This window comes from Echinops telfairi, unplaced genomic scaffold (genome assembly GCF_000313985.2).
Source record: "Echinops telfairi isolate 266 unplaced genomic scaffold, ASM31398v2 ScPeMD7_7469;HRSCAF=8507_1, whole genome shotgun sequence".
NCBI classification, from domain to species: domain Eukaryota; kingdom Metazoa; phylum Chordata; class Mammalia; order Afrosoricida; family Tenrecidae; genus Echinops; species Echinops telfairi.
Genome location: NW_022111373.1, coordinates 64,648,241 through 64,675,825, shown reverse-complemented (window position 1 = coordinate 64,675,825; position 27,585 = coordinate 64,648,241).

Genomic DNA, 27,585 nt, shown 5'->3' with positions numbered 1-27,585 from the left:
GGGATGTCTTCTGCCATTGCCTTTTGTTTCTCCTGTTTTTTTGTTGAGGTGGTTGGGGCTGATGGCTGTTTGTGTTGCATTGTTTTTGAGGAGCCAGGTGCCATTTTCCAGGGAGTCTAAGAGCACTGGCTCTCTCTAGGATACTTGTAGGAATTCTTCTTTGCACTGCCTACAGTTAATTATTACTATGGGATTAACCTACCCCTTTATCTTCCTGTGGCTTCCCTATTAGGGGAGTTCCCGAGTAGGCTGGTGGGTTGCCTGATTTGGTGTTGCAGAGGTTGGGCAGAGGTTCCTGCAACAGCTTGGAATGTTGATGAGTTTTGGCCGAGCTGCCTTATGCCCAAGGTACACAGTCAGGAATTCCCCGGTGAGAAGTCAGGTGAAGTATCCCCTGGAGGGGAAGCAAGGCTTTCCCTAGCCTTGGGTTAGCTACACAGGGTTGGGCTCACCTAGCTGGGTTGTGGTAAAGGCTTAAGCACCCTAGGCTACTGGGAGTGGTCTGGAGGTCAGCAGTAGTGGAGTGTGAGAGAACAGGAAATAGACAGAGGGGAAAGAAAAAAACATTAAGAAGTAAGACTTTTTAGACTGTGTGGGGAATATAGGGGAGAGAGGGAAAGAAAATCAACTATGTAGCTGAGGCCCACTCCCTGTCCGTGGAGTTTGGGGATCGAAGACAAATCTGGGGTGTTGGGATGCACATGCTTGTAAGGAGGAGGGTACCCCACCAACCAATAGAAAAGTCTTTCCGTAAAGACAGCCTAGGATGGGAGATCCACTAATAACAGAATATAAGGCCCAGTTTTATGTTTTGCCAGACAGATGACTAGCTAAGGGCCCTCTGGATTTCTTTTTTGGAGTATCCTTCTGCAATAAGTTCATTATTTCTATTCAGACATTTACTCTGATACTGGTCTGAACTTTGTTCTCTCCTGAAGTCTTTCTTTCTTTAAACTTCATTATTAATTGGAAGTTAATACATTTATCATATCACATGAAGCAGAACCAGTTTCCAACAATCCTTATATTTTGTGGACTATTTGATACTGTCTCTATTTTACCTCTCCTCCACCACCACCATTGCACACATCCCCACCCAACCCCAACCCCGATTCTACTTGATTTACCTATGGTTTCATCAATCCTGAGTTTCAGATACCAAAACATAGAAAAGCAAATAACACAATTTCAAAAGGGTGACCTCCAATGACATAGCACCTTTGAGATACACCCTATTATGAACAAAACTAAAGCAAAAAATATTGCAAACCAAATCACGTCTAGCATGCATCAGAGAGGGTATCAACTGACAAAAATTTAACTGTTCAAAACGGATTTATGCCTTTGATGTTCTGTACTCATCTCTCCGATGCAGTCTGTTTAATAATCACCTTCCTTCCTTCCATCAATTGTTCAGAGAGGGAGTTCACCCGAGGCTTATTGCCTATGTAGTTCTCACAAATGTAGCTTGGCCTCCCACTGTCATCCATAGCCTTCTCACAACTTAGCCTCTGAGACTAATGCCTCCTTTAGTGATTTCTTTCTTGTGAGTAAGACAAAAGCATAGAAGTGGAGAGAAGTGAAACTCTGAGGCACATCCTGGTAACACAAAAACAGACATTTTAGAGAATGTTAAGATTCCACAGTACTGACTGTGTTCAAGCTTTGAAACACTTGTGAGGACAGCACAGTAGCATGTAGGGTTTCCTTCTGTTGTGCACTAAGTCAGTAGGAATCAGAATGGTTTTGATGGCACCTAGCAACAAAATTAATTTTTTTATATTTTTAAAAAATGAATTTAATTATTGTATATAAAAAGTACAGAAAACTTCAAATAATGAGGATACAGGTTGATACATTTTATAAAACATACACATCTATAAAACTATCATTTTTACTTTGAAAACATATCTAAAAACTATCATTTTGATCATAAATAAAATGTGATCATTTCCCTAGAAGTCTCTTTTTAGTAGTATCTCCTCTTATACCCAGTTACTCAATGTAATAAATTCTAATACCATAGATATGTCCCTCCCTACTTAAACTTTAATTTATGTATGTTTTATAGTACAATTTCTATTTTAGTTCACTAAAAACTAGGCTCGTTAGATTTATTGTGTTGCTATATCCAATAGCGGTTAATTTAAACTGTTCTGTATAGCATTTCACTGTAGGAAGGGAACATATACACACACAAAAAAAACCGTTGAGTATGTGAGTGTGAGTCAAGCGATGTTGTACATATGATCACATAGGCTAATTTCAAACAAAATGTTTAAACTTATTTCTACAATCAGTGGATGGCTGCGGGCAAGTTTCTTCATAATTGAGTTGTCTATGGAAACCTGCAAGAGTTCTACTCTGTCCTATATGGATGCCATTAGTCAGTATCAAATGGATGGAAGTGGGGGATTTATTGTCAACTATCTATCTGTCAACTATTTTTCCTATCTATCTATCTATCTATCTATCATCTACACTTGTATCTATTGAAGGTCCACAGGGCACCTTCACAAAAAGGGGCTTAATCAAAGCAGTTGATTAAGGGCATCTCAGAACATTCAAGACAGAGAGGTCAGCTCAAAGGGTTATGGTGACTTTTTATGGAATTTACAGTAGGGTGCAGGGCAATCTTAGGGACATATTATGAAAAAGTTTGAAGAAAATTGAAAACTGCATGGGAGAAAAACCAGAAAATTGCTCCAAGAAAAAAAAGTCCTATTACGCAACACATGTGCTCATTGTTTGAGAGGAACAAAGATTGTTCTATGAGAATTTCATGATGCAACATGCTCTCATAGTGTTGCCCCTTCACCTTTCTTTATTTGTTTTGCGTTGTTTTGTTTTGTTATGCATAACTGAAAGTATATTTAGAAGGAAGACAATGACATCCCTAAGTATGTGGTAAGCTGGTCCAAACTCAGGAGAAAGGTGAAGAGTTACAGAAACCTACAGGGGCAGATCTATCTTGTCCTATTGGGCTGTGAAGAGTTGGAAGAGACTCAATGACACTGAGTTTAGTTTTAAAGGGTTTACAAGACTGTGGTTTGATGTGATGTGAATTGATGAAAGCAGAATTTTGGAGGAAAAGGTTAGAAAGAGGATAACACAACCTTCAAAGTATATATACAGATATGGGGGATACATCAAGAAATAGTAATATCAGAGATGGGTGTTTATATTTAATTAGGCATTCTACGATTTTTCAGTAATATTTTCTTATCTTAGTAAGTAATAAAATGGAGCCTTGGAAGTGTAGAGGTTGTGCTTTGGGCTGTTATCTGCAGGCTCTGCAATTTGAAGACATCAGTGGTTCTGAGGAATAAAGATGAGGCTTTCTACTCCCACAAAGAGTTACAGCCTCCAAAGTCCACAATAGTAACTCAGTGGCAGTATGTAATCACATAAATATTGATGTTGTGATAGATAAAATAGAAACAAACAAAATTTAAAAGAACATCAACATATTTTGAGTTATAAATTGGTACAGTTTTATAATTGTGATATACTTAGAAAAAGAAAATAATTTCAGAAATGGTTCATTTAAAAATAGCTACTATGAAAAAGAAAATAATATAGTGTATTATACCTGGAATGCCATAGGAACAAGAATGGGTTTTATTCATTCCCAAAAAGGGTATTTCAAGGTCTAACTTGAAGAACAATACATGTGATAAGAAAGATTATATCTATCTGCCTTCAAGGAAATCCAATCATTAAAATGTTTTTCAGATTTATTCACCTACCACCAAAGCAAATGATGAAGAAATTGAATAATTCTACCAATATCTTCAGACTTAAATTGATCAAACATGCAATCAAGATGCATTAATCATCATTGGTGATTAGAACACTGACACTGGAAACAAAGAGCAAGGGACAGTAGTTGGAAATTATGGTTTTAGTGAAGGAAACAAATCTTGAGACCATATGATAGAAAGTTGCAAGACCAATGACTTTTCATAGCAAATACTTTTTTATCAACAATGCCAAAAGGGAGTACATACATGAACTCAACCAGATGGAATTTACAGAAATCAAATTGATCGCATATTGGCACAGACACATTGGAGATGCCCTACATCAGTAGCTAAGACCAGACAAGGGAAGGACAGTGGAACAGACCAAATGCTAATATGTAAATTTAAATTGAAGATGAAGAAAATTGAGACAAGTTCACAAGAGCCAACATATGATCTTTCTATCCCATCTGAATTTTGAGAACTTCTCAAACAAATTTTCTAATGACAAAAAGTCTGAGGAGCTGTAGGATGACATCAAGAACACCTTTCATGAAGAAAAGAAACGGTCATTAAAAAGTCAAAGAAAGAAAATATCCTATTGGATGTCTGAAGAGACTCTGAAATTTAGTCTTTATCTAAGAGTAGGTAAGGAAAATGGAATACATGAAGAAGTCCCAAAAGTTAAATAGAAAATTTCCAAGGGAAGCTCAAGAAGACAATTAAAATATTATAATAAATGTGCAAAGAACGAGTGTTGGAAAACCATTTGGGAAGAACTCTCTCAGTAGACCATAGACTGAGAGAAGTCAAAGAAAGAAAGAAAAAAGAAAAAAAAGAAAGCCTTGAGTGTAATATTGAAAGATTCTCTGGGAAAAATATTGAATAATATAGGAAGCATTCAAAGAGAATACACAGAGTTACCGTACCAAAAAGAATTTGTTGGCATTCCACCATTTCAAGAGGTAGCATATAAGCAAGAACCAATGGCAATGAAGGAAGAAATTCAAGCTGCATTGAAAGTATTAGGCAAAGACAAGGCTTCAGGAATTGATAGAATACCAATTGAAATATTTTCACAAGCTTATGAAGCACTGGAAACACTCACTTATCTATTCCAGGAAATTTTAAACACAGTTACATGGCCAATTGACTACAATAGATATATATTTGTACCCAGGTCAAAGAAAGGTAACCAAACAGATCGCTCATATCATAGAATGATATGATTAATATCACATGCAAATAAAATTGTACTAAAAACCATCCAAGATTGGATACAGCAGTACATTGACAGGGAGCTGCCAGAGGTTCAGGATTATATGAAGGATGCATTCTCAGGATTGGAAAAAGACCTGTTAACAACTTGAGATATCCAGATGACACAACCTTGCTTGCTGAGAATGAAGAAGACTTGAATCACTTGCTGATGAACAACCAGGACTATAGCCTTCAATATAAGAGAAAACAAAAGTCCTCATAACTCGGCCAATGACATCATGATAAGTGGAGAAAAGATTGAGGTCATCAAGGGCTTTATCTTGTTTGGATCCACAAGCAGTACTCATGGAAACAGCAGCTAAGAGATGAAAGGGCACATTGCCTGGATTAAATCTGCTGCAGAAGACCTTGTTAGAGTGTCAAAAAGCAGAGAGGTTACTTTGAGGACTAAGTTCTGCCTAACACAGTCCATGGTATTTTCAAATGTCTCACATGCATTTGAAAGTTGGACCTTGAATAAGGAAAACCTAAGAGAAGAACATCAGTCTTGATAAAGTGCAGGGACAGCAAAAAAAGAGGAAACCCCTCAATGAAATGGATTAACACTGTGACTGAAGCAGTTAGCTCAAGCATAGGAAAATCGTGAGATTGGCACAGGGTTGCTGTGCATCGAGCTTTATGAATCAGAGCAGGTACTAAACAACAACACGAACACTTGTATGAAAATATGGAGTAAATGAAGCTATTCACAGTTACTTTCCAAATAGATATGATTTCATGAATATTAAGACCATAAACAAGTGAGCCAATTTTATTAGAAACCAGGAGGGTGATTCTTCTTAGGTGGATATTGATTGGAAGGGATAGAAGTATTGGTTATAAAGTTATGTTTTATTACTGAATATGGGGGCCACTAACCCAAAAGTGTTCAGCTTATGAGTATTCATAGAGCCATACACAGAAGATTTGCTTATATGTAAGTAGTCTATCAATCAGATGTTTACTTTTTAAATTATTTTAACAATTTAATTTTATTGTGAATTAGGTGATAGCTTACATTTTAGATGATCAATTTTTGGTCAACAGTAAAAACTACTTATGAAATTAGAATCATACTTCAATTGGTCAAAATGTTTTCAAAATTTTTTTTTCTTTCTCTGTGTATATGCATTTCTTGTCAGATCAAACTGTTCTTAAAAGTGTTTTATACGTTTTTTTTATTCTTGATGGTATAAAATTATATTTTTATTTAATTTATGAATTGAGTTTTCATTAAAAGCATGCACGTTTTACTAACAAATTCTATACCAGATTTTACTTATAACTTGTGGAGCTAAATAAAATAAATCATTGACAACACTGATCTTTTCTATGTTTATCCTGATGTTGCTTATGGTTCCAGTTGTGAGAATTGTTGTTTTCATTATGTTGATACATACACATACACACGTAAGACATGCATATGAACACGTATACACTATTTAGGAAATTCTTAAACCTAACCCTAGCCCACTGCCATTCAGTCAATTCCAACTCATAATTACCTTATAATGTAGATTATAATTGCTTCTTAAAGTTTCTGAGCCTCTAAAGCTTCTTTAGCAGTCTCATCATCTGCCTTTTGTGAAACAGTTAGTGGATTCAATCTGCTGATCTTGGGAAGCAGGCCAAGAGTTAAACAACTAGGCTACAGAGATTATAAAATGCTACAAGTTTAAAATATATATATATATATGTATTCCAACAACTTCAATTTGTTACACTAGTTTTAATTCCTTGAGGAATATTTTCTGATCATATAGTACATATATTTTTACAGATTTTACAATAAAAATGTATAATTCCTTAATAATGGACTCTGGTTATAAAATACTGAACATTAAAACTAGCATAAATGAGACTATAATAATGTTTTATTATATTGAATATATCTAAGGTTGAAAACATTGAAAATCAAGGTCAATATAGCTATCTTTGTTCTTCATATACCTGCATACATTAAATTTCTCTTTTTGAGAACAAAAACACCTAAAGGATTCACCTAAATTTCGTTATTAAAAGGAAATTCCTTGTAGTTGATGTTTGATGCCATAGAGTTTGTCCTAACTCGTAGAAATCACTTTTACAGAAAACAAAACCCCTCGTGTTCCTGTGTCATAAAATCATGTCTATATTTGAGGTAGCTTTGAAAGAAAGATTTCAATCCATCTTGTTGAAGACTACCGTTTTGGTTGACCCTGTACTTCATCAAGCATGGTGCCCTTTTCAAGGTATTGATCCTTCCTAATGTCACGGCCAAAGTGTGTGAAACTAAGTCTTACCATTCTTGATTGTAAGGAGCATTCAGGCAGAATTTATTGCAGACTACGTTTGTTAATTTTTTCTAGCCAGACTCCAAGATAATTCTGATTCGTAATAACATTACAAGACAGAGTACTGGTGAGCTCAAACCATCAACCCTTTCATTAGTAGTCCAATGTCTGGTCCACTATGTCACCAGAAAAGCAATGTTATATTCAATATTCTCCCCAATACCATAATTAAAATGGATCAACTATTTGTTATCTTTCTTATTTATTGTCTAGCTTTTTCATGCACCTGAGTTGATTGAAAATTCTATTATTTGAATCAGGCATATGTTAATACCCAAAGTGGTACCTTTTCAGAGTGGACTCTGTTGTTTGATTTCTTCTTCTTTTTTTTAAAAAAAATCATTGTATTGGGGGCTTGTACAACTCTTTTCACAATCCATTGTGTCAAGCACATTTGTACATATACCACCATCATTTTCATTCAACTTGAGCCCTTGGTATCAGCTCACACACCCCTCCCTTCCTCCCTCATGAACCCTTTATAATTTATATGTATTTTTTTCATATCTTACACTGATGTCTCCCTTCACCCAGTTTTCTCTTTCTGTCCCGCTGGGTGGGGGTTATAGGTAGATCATTGTGATTGGTTCCCCCTCCCAACCCCCACCTTCCTCTTTTCCTGGTATCATTAATTTCATCTTTGGTCCTGAGGGGTTTATCTGTCCTGAATTCCCTGTGTTGTGAGCCCTTATCTGTACCAGTGTACATGCTCTGGCATTTGATTTCCTAACAGTTGCTTCTATGGCCAGTAATTGTGGAGCTAAATAAAATAAATCATTGACAGCACTGATCTTTTCTATGTTTATCCTGATGTTGTTTATGGTTCCAGTTGTGAGAATTATTGTTTTCATTATGTTGATACATAATCTATACTAAAGTTGTAGACTTGGATTATCATCAGTAAGTACTTCATGTTCTGCTTTAATTTTGGTATGCAAGGTGGTGTCATCTGGTTCTTTATAAGTCTTACTCCAATCCTGATGCTATATTCTTCTGAGATGAGTTCACCCAGAGCCTGAGACTGTATTAGTAACAAAAAGACTGATAATGCAGTAACAACTTAAGAAGAGATTTCCATTCTAATTATTTTCATTGGAAGCATACCATTTGATTATATACTTGTAGAACATTTCCCAGATATAGATGACAATAAACAGTGTAATACAGTACATTTATAAAAGGGACATGCAGAAGAAGCTTGTGAATCTTATAGAAATAAATATTTGGAGTATGAGGATTTTTTTTCTTTATATAAGAGGGAAAATAGGAGAGAAAAGGAGTATAATTGCCTTTGAAAATTGCGTGAGAGAAATCCCATAAAAGTTTTCTTTAAAAATAGTCTGAAAAATGTCCCATGTTATTACTGATTATAAAGTATACTTTAGGAAAAGAAAGGGAAAAAAACCAGGAGCATTTACTGAAGTAAAACATTGTGACTTTCTTCTTATCTGTTAGTCCAGTATTGCCCTACATTAATGAATATTTCAGAGGTGACACGTAAATAGAAGATAACAACAACTTGACATTTCTTGTCATATCATATTATATCAACCTTTGACTCAAAAGGTCGTTGAAAACAGTACTGTCAAAGAACTTCTTGTCCAGATTATATAGCTCAGTGGCTTAGTTCCGTGATCTCATCCCCAAATTGAAACTGGGCAACGTTGGGGTGCCTGTGCAAGTCGTCTGGCTGTTAACATATAGCCTGGAAGGATTTGAGGTTCCATAGGCTTCTTATAAGTAACAATGGATCTTTGTAAAACATCTGAATCTTTGCTCTGTTTCACATAAAACCTGATGTCTGAGACAGTTTCAAAAATATTATACCTGTGACTATGGTGGGTAAATTATTTTATATCATAATTAAAGGCCTATTTATAACCTTTTTATGGATTTATCTATACTGTAACCTTATAAAAAGAAAAGGACTTACAGTTGTTGGGAAGTGTTCTGTTGTGTACACCTTTAGGAAGTGCTCAGGTTCGAACGCAGATAATTCCATACGAGAGTTTTCACGTTTAGAGTAAAAATATTGTATTATCTTGTTCAGCCTATGTTTCTCACAGTTCTATAACCACCTTCTCTATATGTTTGACCATTTATTTGAGTTAACTACCACCTTATTTCATAGACCAGCTATTTTGTACTCATATGTATTGTAGTTTTCCCACTTTTTCAGTCAGTTGTGATTCACTATTTCCTTTGTGTTTCATGATTATTAATAAGTAGAACAATTGTAATTTAGGAAGTTCAAGGCTTCACTGCTACCTTAGAGAACAATTCAATTCAATACATGTAAAATAATAGAATTGTTTTTTAAAATAGATTTTTGAGGAAAAATATTTTTTAAAATTTCATAAAATGAAAGGCTGTTCTAAAGTGGATAAAGGACTAATTTATATGAATCATTTCCATATTAATCTGATCCATGTTTATTAACTAAGTGGTAAAGCTCTAAAACACGCATATATTTTGCTTAATATGCTTAATTACTTTTTGACAGTATATTCATAAAATAATGTAGGATTTTCTTTGTTTGTTTTAGAAGTTTAAATATTCAATCAAAAGGATAATGACAAAAGCATAAAATCCTGCTCTTAAATTCTCTTAAAGATCGAAGAACTCTCACTAAATCTATCCTCAAAACAGCATTGTAATTTTAAAGTTTCTAATAAAATAATAAAATCAATAGTCCTCTTAGCTCTAGCTCATTGGCTTAGTGTTTGGTTTTGAGGAGTTTTTGTACTATTGTCTTTGGGTGCTTCTCTGGAATGTAGGATCACTTTAAGACTTTGGAAATACATTGCTTCCCTCTACTCTAGAGTCCTAACACCGAACCCCAATGGTAGGCTGTTTGTATTGGATATTCTTCCATCTTTTATCAACATTGTGGCATTATGACCATCATATCCCAAACACTCTAAGAATAAAGAAAAAAACACCTTGCATTACCACACATAAAAGGAATAAACAAGAGGGAAAATACCAAACTTTGCTTTTCAAGTAAATTTTTTTTGGTTGATTTTTTAATTTATTTTATTTTTATTTTGAAGACTTGGCAGGTATGGATTCAGATTATATGTCAAAATGAATATAGTACACACAAAAACTAGTTATTTCACCAATTATATAAGGATTGCTATAATAGACATATCTTCCAACTAGATAATGTAGACTTCACAATGTTAGACAGAACCCTTTTTGAGACATGATACTATATTTCTACAGAAACAATAATCAATTATCTCTGATGTCATTTCTCTATTTTAACAATGAATTATGTATCCATTATGTTCTATCCTTCTGCAGAGGAAAATCATACACAGACATACACACATAACAAGTAGTTATAGACACTTTTAAAGCCTCAGTATCTGTGACTAACTAAATTTCTCTCAGATATAGCCAATGGTAGGTGCTTTCATGGTAGTGCTAACGACCTGTGAGATCTAAGCAGCTAAGAGTTCCATAGACAGTATTGAGAGCATTAAACCATAAAATAAAGTCTCAGCTTTTCTTTGTAACATTTAGGGTTTACTGTAACCAAATTAAAATATAATAGGTGCAAACTAAAATTTTTGTGTGAAAAGACAAGTTTAGTGTGAAATGGAATTTAATGAATGTCAAATAAATTCACCAAAACAAATGTGTAGCATAATAATGCTAATATATATTTCCTATATAGAGAACCTTAGATAAATGAAGAATTTCCCATGGAAAAAAATGAAGATATTATTGTCCATTTACTCTTGCAGTGTCTCATATATAGCAGTCATTTAGATTGCTGTATGTGACTCTATTACCATATAGTATATAAAAAGAATTGCGACTGTCTCTACACATATAGGTTTATTTCACACAGATTGTCTTTAAATGAATCTCGATAAAGAGATGAATTTTGACAAGTTCTCTAAATAATACACTTTCCTTAGTTTCATTAGTGTGCCTTCCAGAAAGGTGCAATCAAACCAATGTCTTCTGAAAGGATCTACTGGGCCAGTGAAATTCAAACCAGAGAGGTCAGCTTAGAAGGTGATGGTAGCTGTTTTGAGGGATTCCTAAAGAACAAGCTTAATAGATCTTGTCCATCAAGAGAAAGATCATGGGGATTATTATGAAGAAGTTTTTAAAAAGTTGAAAACTGTAAATACTGATTTAGAAAGGCTTTGAAAATTGCACGTTGGGATTTCTTTTTTCTTTTATCACAACAATGCAAGTATACATTCTCCAAGGGTTGTTAAGAGCTGTCTTATCAGAATTTCCTCTGGTAAATCCACACACCATTAAAACTATGGTCCTCATCTTGCCCCTGAAAGTTAATTTTTGTTCATAAAAATCAAAGAACATTTTAAAGGAACTCTATTTGACTCCCTTGATGAAACCAACTCTGTCATTATGAAGTGATCTATATCAAAGTCAATTTGGGGTTGTTGTTGTTGTTGTTGCCCTTCCAGTTGACTCCAGTTCATAGAGACCCTATGCACAACAGACCAGAACACTACCCTGTTCTACATCATCCTCAGAATAGTTGTTATAGTTGAGCCCATTGATGCAACCACTTTATCACTCTCTCTCCTTGAGCGTTCTTCTTTCTTTTTTTTTTTTACCATTGACTTTATCACGTAATATGTCCTTTTCCCGGGACCTGTCATCCCCTGATAACATATGCACAGTGCACAAAAGAAGGCCTTTCCATTCTTACTAAACAGCACACTAGCAATGTGTCATCTCACTCACTGCCACCCAGTCAATTCCAACTCAAAGTGACAGGATAAAACACCACTGGGGGTTTCTGAGTCTGTTTTTCTTTACCTGAGTTTCTGTTGATATTGTTAGGTGTCAATGAATTGAATTTGACCTATTGAAACCTTATGCACAAAAGAACAAAGCAATAGTGTGCCTTCCAAAAAGGTAAAATCAAAACAATGTCTTCTAAAAAGATCTACTGGGTGTGAAATTCAACTGCACTAGTCTCTCAATTGTTCCTCCGTTTGAGCCCATGGTTAGAGTCATTGTGTCCATCCATCTACTTGGCAACCTTCCTCTTTTTGGTTGCCCTCTGCTTTACCATTCGTGATGCCCTTCTCCCGTCACTGGTTTCCCCTGACAATATGTTCAAAGAATGTAAGACAGAGTCTCACTATCCTTGCCTCAAAGGGACACTCTGGCAATACTTCTTCCAAGATTGATCAATTGGTTCTTTTAACAAATTCCTCTCCAACATCACAAATCAAATGCTTCTTCATCGATCTTTTTTATTCAATGTCCAACTTTCACTTATGTGCTTTTGAGACAGTTGGAAATACCATGACTTGTGTCAGATGTATTTCCCTAATGGAACACTTCTTTTGATCTCTTGACTACTACTTCCATGGGCATTGCTTGTGGATCCAAGCAAACCAAAATCCTTACAATTTGCTTTCATCCATGGAGTCTAATGATTTTACATAGTCATTATAGCACAAGTAAAAAAAAAATTCTGGCATGATCTGATTCCTGCCAAGTTGCATCTAATATTAACTCTATAGATCTATTTTCATTCCCTTTTCTGAATCTAGCTTGAGTTTGTGGCAGATCTTGTCAGTGTACTCATTTAGACACTTCAAAGTATATATATATATGATTATTAGAAATCATGTTATTGGGGGCTCATGCAACTCTTATCAAAATCCATCCATCCATCCATTGTCAAGAACATTTGTACATATGCTGCCATCATCATTTTCAAAGAATTTTCTTTCTCCTTGAGCCCTTGGTATCATATCCTCATATTTTCCCCTCTCTTGCCCTACTTTCCTCCCTCCCTCTCTCCCTCCCTCCCTAATGAACCCTTGATAATTTATAAATTATTATTATTTTTCCATGTTTTGAACTGTCTGAAGTCTGCCTTTACCCTCTTGTCTGTTGTCCACCCCCTGGAAGGGGGTTATAGAAAGGTCATTTTGATTGGTTCCCCCTTTCTCCCACCCCTTCCCCTTCCCCTCCTGATATGGCTACTCTTATATTGGTCCCAAGGAGTTTATCTCCTTTGTGTTCCCTGTGTTTCCAGCTCTTATCTGTACCGATGTACATGCTCTGATCTAGCAATATTTGTAAGGTATAATTAGGGTCATGGTAGTAGGCAGGGAGGAAGCATTAAAGAACTAGAGGAAAGCTGTATGTTTCATCAGTGCTATACTGCACCCTGACTGGCCTTTCTTCTCCTCACAACCCTTCTGTAAGGAGATATACAATTGCCTACAGATTGTCTTTGGGTTTCCACTCTGAACTCCCCTCCTCATTCACGTTATGATTTTTTTGTTCTGGGTCTTTGATGTCTGATACCTGATGTCATCGACACCTCTTGATCACACAAGCTGGTGTGCTTATTCAATGTGGGCTTTATTGCTTCTCAGATAGATGACAGCTTGTTTAGCTTCAAACCTTTAAGACCCAAGATGCTATATCTTTTGATGGCCGGACACCATCAGCTTTATTAACTACATTTGCTTATGTACTCGCTTTGTCTTCACTGATCATATTGGGAAAGTGAGCATTTCATAATGCTGAATTATTATAACAAAGTGTTCTTGTGTTGAGGGAGTACTTGAGTAGAAGCCCAATGTCCATCTGCTTCCTTAATACTAAACCTATTAATATATGTTCATAGATCTATTTCCCCATCATATATAAATATATTTACATCTATACATGCCTATATTTAGATCTCTATAGATGCCCTTTGCCTCCTAGTTCTTTCTTCTATTTCCTTTTACTTTCCTCTTGTCTCACTATCATTTTCAGTCTTCATTTGGGTTTCCGTAATTCTTCTTGGTTACATTGCCCTTGATCAAGCCCTACCAGACCTCTTACACAATCCTCACCATTGATTTTTAGTCACTTGTTCCCTTCTCCATGGATTTGTTAACAACCACCTCCTTTGCCCTGCCTCCCCCTCTCCCATGTTTCCCTGTAACTGTCATCCTTTTGTTTTCTCCTCCAGATTGTTTATCCTATCTATCCTCTCTAGATAGACATACAGATATAAAAATAGGCACAGACACAGGATCGAGCAAAACAAAGCAACAATAGAAAATAAAACAATAACTCTGTAGATAAAAAACTACTAAGCATAAAAAATATATACATGCCCAACAAGCAAGTCATGAAATTCATAAATCAAACACTCCAAAAGATGAAAAAAGAAATCACAGGCTCAATAATTATAGTAGGTAACTTTAATACCTCACTCTCTGAAAAAGATCATTGGGAAAGAAACTCAACATGGAGGCTACAGATCTAAAGAGCACAATTGGAAAACTTGACCTAATAGATATTTTCAGAGCCTTCAACCCAAATTCAAATTAATTGAAATTCTTTTCAAGTCCACATAGCACATACTCAAATATAGGCAACATGTTGGGACACAAGTTTTCCTGAGTAAATTTGAGACCATAGAGATTATACAGACATCACTCTCTGATCACTGTGCCATAGGCTGGCAAAAAAAACAGAAGAACGATGAAGAAAACAAGGGCACACAACTTGAAGATGAATAATTCTCTATTGTAAAAGGAGTGGGTATTGGCCCAGACCAGAGATGAAATCAGGAAGTTTCTAGAAACCAATGAGAATGAAAATACTACATATAAAAACCTTTGGGATACAGAAAAGGCATTTATCAGAGGAAGGCTGATAGCAATAAATGCACACATGAAAAAGAAGAGAGACTTGTGGTTGATATGCTGGCACAAAACTTACACCAATTAGAGCAGTGTCAACAGAAAAATCCTACTAATAGCAAAAGGAAAGAAATAACAAAAATCAGAGCTGAGATACAAGAGAGAGAAAACAAGAACTCTATGTAAAATAATAATGCAGCTATACATTGGTTCTTTGAAAGGATTAACATAATTGATTGACCGCTGGCAAACCTAACTAAAGAAAGGAAGAAACAAATGTCAATAGCAAGGATGAGGGATGAAACAGGGGGCATGACAATGGACCCTAATGAAATCAAAAGGATATTTACACAGTTTTATGAAGGTCTGTGCTCTAATAAATTCAACAACTTGGAAGACTTGGACAAATACTTGGAAATACAATCCCTCCCTAAACTCTCCCTTATGGATGTCAAGAACCTGAACAGACCAATAGCAATGGAAGAAATAGACAAGGTTATCAAGGGATTACAAAAAAAAAAAAAATCTTCTAGACCAGATGGCTTCACAGGAGAATTCTACCAAGTATTCAGGGAAGAACCAACACCAAACCTACACAAATTCTTCCAGAACATTGAAGAAAATGGAAACTCCCAAACTTTTTCTATGAAGCTAGTATAACTCTGATACCTAAAGTGGGCAAGGATCCCACAAGAATTGAGAACTACAGACTAATATCCCTAATGAACACTGATGCAAAAATCCTTAACACAACACTGGCCAATAGAATACAAAAGCATATTTAAAAAATAATTCACCATGACCAAGTGGGATTTATACCAGGAATGCAGGATGGTTAAACATATGAAAGATCATTAGTATTAGTCGCCACATTGACAGGAAAAATTATAAGAACCACATGATAATATTGAAGATGTGGGAAAGGCATTTGACAACATCCAATACCCATTCTTGTTTAAGACACTCAAGAAGATAGGAATAGAAGTAAAATTACTCAGTATCATATAAGGTATATATGAGAAACCAACAGCCAAAATGGTAGTCAATGGAGAAAAGACAAAAACAATTACACTGAAAAAGGGGACCAGAGAAGGGTGCCCCTTGTCACCACTCCTATTTAACATCGTACTGGACGTCCTAGCAAACAACATAAGACAAAGAAAAGACATCAAAGGCATTCATCTGAGGAAGGAAAAAGTGAAATTATCATTATTCACAGATGATATGATTTTATACATCGAAAATCCCCCTAAACTCCACTAGTGGAGTGTTGGAAGCGATAAAGGAATATGGCAGAGTGGCAGGATACAAGATCAACAAACAGAAGTCTATAGAACAGATATACACATCAGACTAAATCACAGAGGAGGCAATTAAAAAGGTCATACCCTTTACAATGGCCAAGTACATTTATCTAGGGATATGCCTGACTAAAAAAATGAATGAGTTAGATGAGGAAAATTATAGAACACTATTAGAAAAAACTAAGAGTGGCCTCAACAAATGGAAGCATGTCCCATGCTCATGGATTGGAAGACTCAATAGAGTAAAGATGTCTGTTATGCCCAAGGCACTTTATAAGTTTAACACTCATCTTTCTTCAAATAAATGGAAAAAATGATGACTAACTTATATGGAGAGGGAAGAAGTCCATAGATAGCAGAGAACTCCTCAAGAAGAAGGACAAAATGGGAGGGGTTTCTCTACCTGACTTTAGCAAGTATTATATGGCCACAGTGGTCAAAACAGTGTGGTAGTGGTATAACTGCAGATATTCAGACCAATGGAGAAGAGCTGAAGACCCAGAAATAAAAACATCATCATATAGGAAACGTATTTTTGACAAAGGCCCAAAAAATATCAAATGGGAAGTGGATGCCCTCTTCAATAAATGGTGCTGGCAAAAAATGTATATCTACCTGCAGTAAAATTAAGCAAGACCCTTACCTCACTCCATGCACCAGAATACACTGAAGGTGGAACACAGACCTTGAGGTAAATCCCCAAACAATTAGGGCCATCAATGAGGGAATTGGGACTAACCTGAGAACTTTGGCACAGGGAATATATTGGTATCAGAAATAGGGAAGGATACAAATACAGAGGAGTCACAAATAGACAAGTTGGATATACTGAAGATAAATCACCTGTGTACATCGAAATAATTCATCAAGAGAGTAATAAGAGAGCCCACCGACTGCGAAAATAACTTTAGCAATGAAACATCAGAGAAAGGCCTTATTACTAAAATCTGTAATACTTATAGATAAGCGTATAATAAGAGAAAAACTAACTGCCCACTAAGGAGGTGGCCAAGGACCTGAACAGAAGTTTCACGAGGGTAAAATTCTGAATGGCCAATAAACATATGAAAAATGTTCCCAATTATTATTTATAAAAAAAATTCAAATTAAAACAACCATGAAATACCACCTAACACCCTCAAAGATAGCCCAATTCAAAAAAATCAGAAAACAACAAGTGTTGGAGGGGCTGTGGCAAGATAGAAACTCTCATCTGCAGCTGGTGGACCTGTACGTATGTACAGCCACTATGGAAATTGACTTGTCAATATCTAAAACAGATGGAATTTGACCTACCAAACAACCAACAATCCCCCTACTGGGCATATTCCCAGAAGAGGCAAAAACAAACCACGGCCAGACATTTGTGCTCCAATGTTCATTGTGGCACAGTTCACAATTGCAAGGAGTTGGAAACAACCCAAATTTCTATCAACAGAAGAATGAGTAAAAAACGGTGGTACATACATAAAATGGAGTACTACACATTGCTTATAAGCAGTGATGAATGCATGAAGCATGGGAAGAACTGGAGGAAATCATGCTAAGTAAGCCAAGCACAAAAGGGTAAGTACACCATGAGTTCGCTGAGGTAAGCTTAAAAAAATGCAAAGGGGGCATAGGGGAAAAGGTCCTGTATACAAACATTCCTGGGTTGAGGTCCAGGTAGTATTGCAGGGCCCAGACCAAATCCAGGGGAACATATTACGCCAACTAAAAAGGAGGGAGAAAGAAAAAAGATATATATATATAGAGAGAGATGGTTAGTAGGGGAACAGGGCACTAACCCACCCAAGGGGAAGGTGTTGTTTATATCTCCAAAGGGAAAGAAGGACAGACTTCAACCCGGCGTTCCAAGATGTGAATGCAACATACCGGCATGAAGCAGAGAACCAGTAGAGAGATCTGAGGGCTGGGCCCCAATCACAACTATGTGGACAGCTACCCCTCCACTCAGAAGAATTTACTTCAGAGGACAGCACTGAAGCTACAGCACAGGGCAAGGGACATGTCTGTTCAGAGCACATGGGAGCAAATGAAGAGGGAGGAAGAGAGAGTGGAGCACATCCTGGCCCACCAAGCCTCGAGGACGATATCCTTGCTCAGAGCAGCCAATGCACAAAGAGGACCAGATGGCCGGCCCCACTATGAGACATGACATGCCTCACTGACCCATAGCACTATGGGGGACAATACTACACATAGTGCAGGAATTGCACCTGATCTGACCCCACCAAACCAAGGCAAAACACTAAGGGTGTGCAACAGAACAGAAAGGGGAGCAGAGCAAGGAAGTTCCGAGGGAGCAACAGAAATAGACTTTGGGCCAGTGTGTGGTACCCCATCAGACTTGACCAGAAAACACTCCTAAAGGTCAAAAAACAGTCCTTGAACAATTACAGGCTTTTCTTTTAATTTATCATTGCTTTTTTGTTGTTGTTGTTTTGTCTCTTTGTTATGTTCTCTCTTGTTTATTTGTGCATATTATTATCTCTGCAGGTCTCTCTAGATAAGCTGGATAAACCGTCGGGAGGAGAAAACTACAAGACCCATGGTTCCAGGGGGACAAGGGAGAGGGGGAGGTGGGGCAAAGGAAGTCCTGTTAACCAACCCAGGGAGAAGGGAACAACAACTGATCCAAAATCAGTGGCAAGAAGGAAGTAAGATGCCTTCCTTCTTAGGGATTGATCCTAGGGCAATGTAACCGAGAGGAATTACCGAAACCCAAACGAAGGCTGAGCATGATAGTGGGAAAAGGGGAAATTAAAAGGAAATAGAGGAACAAACTAGGAGCCAAAGGGCATTTATAGAGGTCTAAATACAAGCAGGTACCTATGTAAGTATATATATTTATATATGATGAAGGGAAATAGATCTATCTGCACATATTTATAGGTTTAGTATTAAGGTAGCAGATGGATATTGCCCCTCCACTCAAGTACTCCCTCAATGCAATAACACTCTGTTCTATTAAATTGGCATTCCATGATGCTCACCTTCCCAACATGATCACTGAAGACAAATAAGCACATGTGAAGACACATAAGCAAATGTGGTGAAGAAAGCTGATGGTACCTGGCTATCAAAAGATATAGCGTCTTAAAGGCTTGAAGGTAAACAAGCAGCCATCTAGATCAGAAGCAGCAAAGCCCACATGGAAGAAGCACACCAGCCTGTGGATCACAAGATGTCAAATGGGATCAGGTATCAGGCATCAATGAAGAAAAAATTATATCATTGTGAATGAGGGGAAGTGCGGAGTGTGAACCTGAGCCCATCTGTAGGCAACTGGACATCCCCTTACAGAAGGGTCGCGAGGAGAAGATGAGCCAGTCAGGGTGCAGTGTAGCAACAATGAAACATACAACTTTCCTCTAGTTACTAAATGATTTCTCCCACCCTGCTATCATGATCCCCAATTCTACCTTACAAATCTGGCTAGACCAGAGGATGTATACTGGTACAGATAGGAACTGGAAACACAGGGAATACAGGACAGATGATCCCTTCAGGACCAGTGGTGAGAATGGTGAGACCTGGAGAGTGGAGGAAAGATGAGGTGGAAAAGTGGAACTGATTACAAGGATCTACATATAACCTCCTCCCTGTGGGATGGACAACAGAAAAGTGGGGAGAGGGAGATGTCAGATAGTGTAAGATATGACAAAATAATAATAATTTATAAATTATCAAGGGTTAATGAGGGGGGGTGATGTGGAGGGAGGGGAAAATGAGGAGCTGATATCTGGGGTTCAAGTAGAAAGCAAATGTTTTGAGAAAGATGAGGGCAACAAATGTACAAATATGCCTGATACACAATGAGTGTATGTAAGGATTGTGATAAGAGTTGTATGAGCCCCCAATAAAATGATTAATAATAATAATAATAATAATAACTCCAACAACAAGACGAACAACAAGAAAAGCCAATGATAAAAAAGACAAAAGCCTATAAATAGTTCAAGGTCTATTTGTTGTCCTTTATGAATGTTTTCTAGTTGAGTCTCATGGGACGCTACACCCTGGCCCCACAGTCTATTGTTGGTGTTCCCACGGGACTTCATTTCTCTGCTCCCCTTGCTGTTCATGACCTTAGTATTTCACCTGTTGCATACCCTTAGTATTTTGCCTCCGTGTGGCGGGGTCTGAGGAGGCACAATTTCCGCAGTGTGTCTCCAATATTGTCCCCCGTAGTGCTATGGGTCAGTGAGGGACATTGTGTCTTGTGGTGGGGATGGCCCGATGGTCCTCTCTGTGCACTGGCTGTTCTGAGAAGAAATATCATTCTCAGGGCTTGGAGGGCCAGGACATGTCTGATCAGAGCATAGAGGAACAAACGAAGGGGGAAAAAAGAGTCAAACTATATTTACCAAACTTTTAATTGCAAAGTTTTAAAGACATGCCTTGATAACTTACACATTCTGTTGTGTTATCTTTCTTTGGAACTGGCACAAATTTTAGTTTATTTCATCTGGTTGGCTAGATAGGTGTCTTCCAAATTCCTTGGAATAGACTAGTTAGTGTTGCCAACACTACATCAATTTGTTTCCTATAGAGTTCAGTTAATTACTGAAGCCTTATTCTCCACTAATGCCTTAAGAAAATGAAACATTAGTAATTGGTCTTTCAACATTCTATCACACCGTCTCTGGTGCTGCATTTATCACAAAAGCCCTGGTTCCACCTACTCATCCCATTCTTTGGTTTCAGCTTTCACAGTCCAATAATGAGCAATTATAAATGCAATTAGTTTGCATGATTGATCAATTCCATCTTTCTCCTATGAAGCGGCTTTTAGCTAGCAGTCAAGTTCTTTAACCACTGAACCATTAGGATCCTTATAAAAATTGAATGGTTTAATTATCTCATCTTTCCTGTGATTCAGAAATGGGTAACCTAGTTTATGAGGCAATTGAACATAACATAGATTTGGTCAGAATCACTTTAGTCTTCAAACTGTTGTTGTTTGTTACCTTAGAGTCAGTGTCAAAGCATACCAACCCTATATGAAATAGAACAAAGCATTGCTTGGTCCTGTACTATTCTCACAATTGTTCTTATGCTGAGCCACTAAATGCAGCCACTGTGTCAAGCAAAATGACTTTCTCTAGGGACTGTCTCTCATGGAAACGTATCCAATGTACTTGAGAGGAAGTCTCGCTATCTTTGTCTCTAAGCAGGATTCCAATCAGTTCTGTGACATTCTCAGCACTGCTCTTATGTCTGAGCCTGTTGTTACAGCCACTGTGTCTTCATAGTGAAAGTATCCTCTTTGATAATTTAAGTAGGTCGTGTATAGCAGATTTGTCCACTGCAATTCGCTGTGTAATTTTTTGTTGTTGCATGTGTGGGTATAGAGCCAAGTACAATGAAAACATCGACAACTTTAATCTTTTCTGTTTATCATGATGTTGTCTGTTGGTCTAGTTTTGAGGATTTTTTTTTCTTTATGTTTAGGTGTAATCTGTTCTGAAGTCTTAGTCTTTGATCATTATTATGTGCTTAATGTGTTCTTCTGTATCAGCAATCAAGATGAGTCATCGACATGTCACTGGTTGTGCAGGTGTCTCCGTCCAGTCCCAGTGCCATGTGCTTTTGCTTGTAATTCAGCTTCTCAGATGACTCAACATATAAACTGAGTGAAAAGGACACCTTTCATGATTTTAATCCAGGACCCAAAACCAAACTCTTTGTCATTGATTTGATGCCAACTCTTGGTGACCCTATAGGACAGGGTAGAACTGCCCCTAGGAGTTTCTGAGATTGTAACTCTTTACAGGCATAGAAAACCCCTCTTTCTCCTGTGGAGCAGCTTGAGGTTTCTAATTGCTGACCTTGCCACTAGGAGTTCTTTAATTCCAGAAGAATGCACTTAGTGTTCTCTTAATAAGGACACCCCGCCCCCCACATTTGCATTGACCCATCTGAGTCTTGCCTGAGTGCCATTCCTGTAGAAATATAGGGGAAAAAGCATTGACCCTGGGTTTAGCCTCTTGTTTCTACTTTCACAATCACTAAATGTTTGAGGATGCTTTTCATTTTGGTTTATTGTCTTAATTATCTTCCACGACACTGGATAGCTAAACTCTCGGTTCATCTCAAGGCCATGGCAGTATCCTTTTCTAAAGCTTAATAACAAATTAGATGAAAGCATATCCCCAAAAACATGCAAACAAATAATAACAGTAACAAAGATATTGTCATTGAGTTGAATTTGACTCATAGAAACCTTATAAAGCAGAGGCAAACTTCCTCATAAAATTGTCAAGGTTCCCGAAAAAAAGAAACTTTAGAGAAACAGCCTGCCACATCTTTCTCATGGAGTGACTTGTGGGTATGAACCCACAAGCTAGCAGTCACGTTCTTTACCCACTGAACCATCAGAATCCTTATGAAAACTGAATGGTTTCATTATCTCATTCTTCCTGTGATTCAAAAATTTTGGAACTCGGTAGATTTGAGGCCTATTCTTTCATGAAACTGTAATCAAGATGTCCTCTGGCAATGAAGTCTTCTGAAGGGTTAACTATGGCAAATGATCTATTTTTAAAGGAATTAATTTACATTACTCTTTATATGTGGAAGCCACAGGACCTTTCAATAGGGTTGGCAGACTGTTCTTAGGATATGGTAACTGATTCTTCTCAGAACAAATGGTAAAAGAGAACTGCAGGGATCAACTTCTCCAAATTGATACAGAATATAACAATGTTTGTACCCCATATGATTACTCATCCAAAGTGACCTCAGTAGGAGTCTTTAAATAATGAGGTGCAAAGTACAACCCCTTTGGTAAATGTCACTCATCTTACTCTTGGACAATTCTACCATTAGGTCATATACAATGACTATGCATCAATAATAGAGATGAACCAGGACCTCCAAAAATATTTCTGCACACCAGCATAGACCTCTAGACCAAAATTACTTAAACTCATAGGAACAGAAAACCTGTTTGTTTGATTTTCCCCTCAAATATATCACTTCACTAATCAGCCTTGGTGATGTAGTGGTTACACATCGGGCTGTGATCTGCATGGTGGTCATTTCAAATTGACCAGCAGCTCTTCAGGAGAAAGACTGTGCTTTGTCCTCCCATAAGCAGTCCCAGTACCTGAAACCAACAGGGGGTCACTGGGAGTCAGCACTGACTTGATGACAGAGAGTTATATTAATAGTGAGAACATTTTTAGACCTCCGGAGACCTAGGTCACGTCAATACTGAATGCTTATATAACAAAATGTAAAATCTAGGTTTGGATACGTCATCTTGGCATCATACATACTCAGAGATGATCAATCAGCTTAAGTGAGGGAAGAGGTAGATCATGATTATAATGGAGTACATATTTATTCTGGATATATATTTTACTTACATGCCTGTAATGCTTCTGTCAAACCTTATCTGCAGATATGAATACCACATTCCCCATCTTGGTAGTACATGCAGCAGTATTTTGATCAAGCAAAGTCATTGCATAGCAAATAACGTGTGACTGTGCCAGGCTCATGCAACTCATTAATTGTAACTGTTGTTAATACATTGAAATAAGAGACTTGATGTAACAGCAAATTGACGTTTTCAATTATTAATTACATTTTTTCTAGGTGGCAAATCTTTGCAGATCTTGGTAAATGTTCTTCAGGACAAGGCATGTTCTATAAGTCAGTTGCATTTATAAGTTGCTATGAGTCCCACCGACAAGCTTATTTGGTCTCTGAATCGATGGACTAACAAGGAAAAACATCTCACTGTTGATATAATTCTTTCTCACTGCCATCAAGTCAATGCTGACTCATAGCAATCCCCTGTGTTTCAGAAGCTGGAACTGCTCATGGGGGTCGAAAGCCCAGTCTTTCTCCCACAGAGCTGCTGGTTATTCTGAAATGCCCACCATGCAGATCGCAGGCAAATTTGTAAGCACTACACAACCAGAGCTCATTAGTAAAGTGATATATTTGAGGGAAATAAAACAGATTTTCTGTTCCGTTGACTTTAGATAATTTTGGTCTCGAGGTCTTACTTTAAAGGTAATGCTCATAACAGGGTACAAGACAATGATCACATTCAAGTAGAAATTAAAACTTTAACCTGACCATTTCTGTTTTCTAAGTCTGGTGAATCAATGGATTAAAAAACAGAGTTACAGTCCTGGATGGGAATTTACCCTGGATATCTAGGCAATATAAGTTTTGAGAAATATGTTTGGAATGCAGGTGGCCCTCTAAGATTTTTCTTCATAGAAAAGTCTTTTATTATAGTCAGTAGGAAAGTGCAATTCAATTCTAGCAATAGCACTTATTCCACAAATCTTTTAGGAACAAATATTTAGGTTATCCTCTGTGGTGATTACAGAATCTGGTGACAATTTGAGGATTAAAGCTGTACGGGTGTAGTCTAGCCTGTCAATCAGGATATAGCCAATGAGGCCTCTGTGTGGGCTTGGCCTTATCCTAAGGATTCTGGAAACTCCTATATTTCCTCCTTGGAGGTGGGAGACACCCACTCTCTTGGCTCACTCCCTGAGAGACATCCATGTGGAGAAGACATATGGAGATAGGCTGATGGAGCCAGACTTCTGGAGCTAGAGAAGCCACATGGAGACCCCTGCCAGTGCTGGGATGCTTACACCGCTAATGGATCCACAAGACTTTGCACCCACTAGCCAGTGATCATCCTGCATTTGTAATCATTAGATGTGTTTCATGTGTCTGAAGAGGACTTTAAGATTGGTATTTGATATATGGGCTAATAAAGGACTTATGGACTTGACCTGTACTGGGCTGGGATGTTTTCTTAATATTCAATTGCTCTTGTATATAAAGCTCTTTCTTATACACATGTGAGTGTCGATTAATTTGCTTCTTTAGTCTACCAGGACTAACACATCCTCCTTGGCTAAGGATTCTGACAGCTGAGTTATTGGCTGAGAGAAAGAGAGTTGGATATAAATAGCAATTATGTTCACAAGATCATTTACGGATGTAAGAAACATGAAATTTATGAAATATCGTCCACATTTTGCTATGATATACTTGGTGTGTATAATATTTTTGCATGCATAATATTTTTGATCTATTTCATCCCCCATCAAAAGATTTGTCTACAGCGCTTAATTATTAATTCAGTATTTAACTTATAGGAGATTGAAAGGGAGTGTGAGTTTGTGAAATTAATAAAAATAATCCTCCTGGTGATGGTGGATTTGAATCTTTTTTTCAGGAAACTACTACATCTGTTTGGCTTTGTCAAGGTATTTCTATCATGTTATATGAAAACATGCTTTTGTTTTTTAATCAGTGTTGAAGAAATTATATGTATGGATACTAAATGAGAAGGAGTAAATTTCATTGATTTTGGACTACATTAATTTAGCTAAGCTGAACATGTTTCTGGAATTGTCTTCGTTATATGTTTCTAATTAGTGTAAGCCGTCAGAGGCATCTTGAAGTAAAATGGACTTATTCAAGTAAGAATAAAACAGGATATTTAGTTATTTCATGGGTGGCTGTAGCAAGGTCTTCAGGCTTTTTTGTATCTCATATATGTTACAGCTCTCTAGGAGTTTAACTAAGAAGGATGGGGTAGCAGCCTGACCTGCAATTGCTTTCCCTTCCCCTGGATATTACTTGACTTCTTGGACTCCTGGTACAGGTGTGTGCTTAACTCCATGGTTAAGGCCGTCCACTTCTCCTGCAGGACACCATGACACCACCCCAATCAGAGGCATCAGGAAGTGCAGGCGATTGCCATTCTTTCTCCTGTAATCCAGTTTGTGTTCACAGACTCCAGTTCATAAGCTCTTATCTTTCATCTCCCTTCCCATCCCAACTCCCTTCCCTGCAAACTTTACACCCAAGCATAAAATGCAAGAAAACAAGATTTTGAGAATATTTAACGAATTTCCACAAATTATTAAGAAGTAGACATTTGGGCAAAGATTAAGAGAGAGTGGAAATAAAGAGATATTTTATATAAAGTATGCACTTATTTATATTAAAATATATTTACTATCTTAGAGAAGTTTATTAAGGTAAGTCAAAGTGAAGCCAATAAGTATTAAGGCTGATATAATTAAATTCATTATCAATTCAAATATAGAATATTTCAATCAGTAACAAATGTACATGTTACTGTAAGTCGAGAACACATCATTTTATAATAAATAGAGGAAATGAATTCGAGGTTGTGAAAGTTTAAATTATGGTGTCATAAATTTTATACTTTTAATATAAAGCATCAAAGATATATTTTACTTTTAATATGAAATAAAATAAATCTAATGTAATATAACCTAAAATTTAAAAATAATAAATGTACGATAAAAACTTGCAATGTAAAAATATGATGTACTTTTAATGTAAAGCATTAAAAATATAATGTTCTGGCTATACAAAACCAAAAAATGTCACTACCATTGAGTCAATTCAGACTCAAAAAGACCCTGTAGGGCAGAGTACAACTGCCTGTGTGAGTTTCCAAGTTTGTAATTGCACTGATGGCGCTGCGGTTAAGTATTTGATTGCTAACTGCAAGCTCAGCAGTCCAAACCACCAGCTGTCCAGAGAGGGCTTTCTACTCCAGGAAAGCAGTAGAGTCAGGGGAACCCACGAAGGCTGTTAGGGTCACTATGAGTTTGTTTCTACTCGATGGAGTGAGTTTGGTTTTTGAATAACAGGCTCACCATGGGTAGGATTCAACAACATAACAGTGAGATTGTTGGTTTTTAAATTTTTTTTTGACCTTGGGAGAAAAGGCTTTTTACTCTTTAAAAAGCTAGATTGTTAGAAGCACAGGAACAGTTCTAGCATGTCATGTAGGGTCATTATGAATCAGAATTGACTAGATGGCAAGGAGTTAACGGTGTTTAAGCCAATACTGTATTTGCCTTCTCATATGTGTTCTTAAAAATACTGGGAGGGCATCAAATTTCAGAATTTATTAAACCGAGGTGCTTTTTAATGAGGTCTCTGGATTAATAGATACAACTACTAGAAAGCAAGATAGCATATATAAGATGAGTGAGAACCTGCTCCAGAGATGGTGCTCAAACAATAAGGGGATAGCCATATGTTTTCTCAGGCTTTATGAACATCATACCAAGTCTAGCTGCTTTCTTAGGAAATCAAGCTGCTAAATCAATGATGAGCTCATGAGTTTGTTTAAGGAATCTATTGTGTGGAACCCATTTCATTTTTGGTATTTTTCACTATATTGCACAAGTAGAACAGGAAAGTTAGACAGAATAATATTATATGTATTAGAACTTCAGGAAAAGTTAAA